Source organism: Aplysia californica, unplaced genomic scaffold, assembly GCF_000002075.1.
Source record: "Aplysia californica isolate F4 #8 unplaced genomic scaffold, AplCal3.0 scaffold00004, whole genome shotgun sequence".
Classification (NCBI taxonomy): domain Eukaryota; kingdom Metazoa; phylum Mollusca; class Gastropoda; order Aplysiida; family Aplysiidae; genus Aplysia; species Aplysia californica.
The window spans coordinates 478,742-482,219 of NW_004797274.1; the positions used below are offsets into that span (position 1 = coordinate 478,742).

The following is a 3,478-nucleotide window of genomic DNA, read 5'->3' on the forward strand; positions in this document are numbered from 1 at the left end:
CCCCAACCAGTAGCCCCTCTAGTAAGAGCAGTCGGGCGACTCCACAAGGCTACCCGAATTAGCGCATACACACTGGTTGCCCCTACCCAGTGTACCTCGCCCGACGCACACTGCTGGAATACAAAAGGCCCTTAGAGTTAGAGCGTCCCACCCAGGAAAGCAGACGTGATGTGGATTGATTCGCTCCTCTGACAAGTGTTGATTTCTGCTTGTGCACTCTGTGCTGTTTGTTTCGTTTCTTGGAGGGAGGATCTAGTGCAAGTTTCGAGTTTCTGATTACCATAACAGGTGAATTTTTAACACCCAGAGAGCTTGACCAGAGAGGCTAAAGATCCGTGTTTATATAAAAAATGCATCTGAAACTGTCTAACTAGACGACTATCCTCAGTCGAGGAAAAGAGTGGTTGTCTTCGACATCATTTTTTTCGAGATTGTCATTATAATGTTTTATAATTTAAAACAAAGGCGAGTAGGGAGAGAGTTAGGAAGTAGTCATTAGTACAGATGGTGGTCTTGGACAGATGGGCACGAGAGAAGGTTCGGTTGTATAAGTACATATTTTTGTTACCGTGCACCTTTGCAAGGAAGAACGGGGAAGAGGTGGGAGCTATGTTATTGCTCTTTGCCTTGCTGCAGGAGCAGAGAGCAGTGAAGTGAAACTGCTTGGTAATAGCAGAATCATACCTACAAAAGTCACTATGCCTGACCGCTCTACGTCCCAACGCAATTGTCTGCGCGGGCTAGCTTTTTTGTAAAAAGAGGGGCGTGAAGAATAATGACACTTGCCTGAAAAGAAGCCACTTTCCATGGGCAAAGGCTGGTGGAGAGATAATGTTTATGGCAACTGGGGTGCGTGTCGGATCTCACACCAAACAGAGAACATTTAGTTCACTTCTGTTAGAGTTCACGGCATTGAAAAAGCACGTATTATTCAGCGTAAACCGGCACAAGTATGCCTCCCCCCCCCCACCCCCTTCAACTTTTTATCTTTAACCTTAGCATCTTAACTCATTGAAGACGAAAGAATTCTGGTCATTCAACAAAGCTTAAATACGCAGTTTTTTTCCTGTTTTTTTTTTTGGGGGGGGGGGCACTTCAAAAAGAAGCATAACTTCGTTATTTATTCAGATCTTCAAAAAATACACTCTGATTTCTTCATATGAAACTTGAATCGACAGGCAATTGTAGGCATACTATCAAACATACAAATTCGTGTTTCTAGTTTGTGTATACTGTTAAAAATGAGCCATAACGTTGCCTTTGGTCTGCTGCTGATGATCCTACGAATGTTTTCACTACGTCCTCACGAAAGAGTTTATTCTTGCAATACTTTGTTCCTATAGGGCGATATATTACGCTCTTTGATGGTTTAGGTTCTACTCGTTGAACAGAGAAAGTTTATGAATAATTCAAAGCTTGTTCTTATTCTAAACCTTGATTCTAAACTACTTTTTCTGTTGCGCATGCTATTATTTTATACGTACTGACAGAACTCTTGAAAGGGGCTGAAAGAAAACGAGAATCATGACTTAGCATCTGCACAGGAAATTTGCTGAGTCCAATCTTTGCAACATTCTGTTTTCTGTAATAACCACGCTTTTTAAAAGGAGCACGCACTTTTTTCACAATGTCGGCAAGGCCTAGGTCGGTGCATCAAAGCCACATGCTGGATTAAAGACGCTATTCCGAATAGCTTGCAGTCCAAGGAAGGAGAAATTATATGAAACCAGTTGGAATGCCTCAAACTTTCAAAAGTGAGACTAAATTAAACTTGACACTATGGCATACTTTTATGTCACCCAAGGGCATTTCATGAGAGAAACTATTGATTTGATCCATTGCTTCCAGCTGGGACGGATCTATTAATTCTATTGTTTAAGACAGACAGTATTGTTTTAATCAACTGCCATCTCATCGCGTTTTCTGAGTCGACTCGCTGCGCCAGACTGAAACTTTTACCCCCACCAGTGCAGTGCTACTGGCTGAATTGTCTTTTGGCCATTCCCAAAAGAGGGGGGGGGGGTATTAACATGTTCTTATGCATAGTAGAATTGTAAATGAGCTGATTTATCAATGCCATGCTCATACTGTGCCAGAACAACATAGTTGGAACTGCTGCTTTTTCTTTTCTCATTCTTACTATCGTCATTTTTCCTATACTTCTTTTCTAGGTTTGTCACTCTCTTGTGAACAGCTATTTCCGGGGTGCCTTGATAGCCGAAGCAGACTTTGTGCTGTTGAGGCTAGAGAGGTGAGAAGAGTAAGCCTGATTCCCAGTTTGGACTCTTCTGTTGACATATGACCTTATTATGCAGTTGCGAGCGCCGTAAAACCTTACTAAAACTAAACTAAAGACTGAAACAGCTAGTGGGTCCAAGCCGGCCTGCCGGCCGTAGTTTGCCCATGCTTGCTCTGGACTGCAATTTTCAGAAGGAATTGTGGAAACAGCAATGAAAATGTTTTACAATAATGTCTGAACTGTAAAGCAATGATCTTACTCCATTTTCCATCAAAATTTGATGAGTACATGTAACAGTACAGTCCTTGCACACGCTTGTTTTTCGTGACAGCAACGTACTTTCAAAAGTGCTGACATTTTTTTGGGTACTCTTTATACTATGTATAGAATGAATTTTGGAAAGGCAAAGAAAAAGGAAAAAACGTTTAAATTGCAAAGCATTAATTCTATACACGCCCGCGCACATAAAAGGTTACTTAATCGGCTATTCAAAGACGACTCCCACATCCAGACTTCTTTCGCAGCTTAAAATGTAGAAACAAAAACAACAAACCTAGGCGTTTCCCATCGTCTTTTCATTAAGCTTAAATATTACGCTACGAACAAGACGAACCTGATTTCCTCAACTATAATATTAGACCAACCAAACGTTTCTATTTCTGAAGGCGTTATATTCACGACTGGTGGCCCAGTGTGAATGCATCACTGAGAGCAGCCGATTGATTTCGGTGGAAGTTTCCTGCAGTGATAGCGGTTTTAATTGATTGATTACTCGGCTGGTGACATGCAGTTGGCTGATTATTTGCTTTTTCGAGGGATCGATTTGCCGAATCAATGCATTGAACGGACTGATGGCTGATTGACTGAATGGCTATTTGATTATTTGCTTAGTTATTTAAATGTTGATGATGATGATGATGATGATGATGATGATGATGATGATGATGATGATGATGATGATGATGATGATGATTTTGGAAAAAGAGTAAGCCTGATTCCCAGTTTGGACTCTTCTGTTGACATATTACCTTATTATGCAGTTGCGAGCGCCGTAAAACCTTACTAAAACTAAACTAAAGACTGAAACAGCTAGTGGGTCGACAACTAAAATTAAAACAAGACTCTCCCTCCTACTCTGCTTACCAAAAAATGATGATGATGATGACGATGATGATGATGATGATGATGATGATGATGATGATGATGATGATGATGATGATGATGATGATGATGATGAAA

General features: G+C 40.9%; 1 protein-coding gene across 1 annotated transcript in view; it reads left to right on the forward strand.

Annotated features, from left to right (window-relative positions):
• Positions 1 to 157: 157 nt before the first annotated feature.
• LOC106011126 (snaclec CHH-B subunit alpha) overlaps positions 158 to 3,478 on the forward strand; it is a gene marked incomplete at its 3' end in the record, with an annotated part of 42,254 nt that continues 38,933 nt past the window's right edge. The window contains 1 exon segment of the mRNA XM_035968483.1: positions 158 to 288.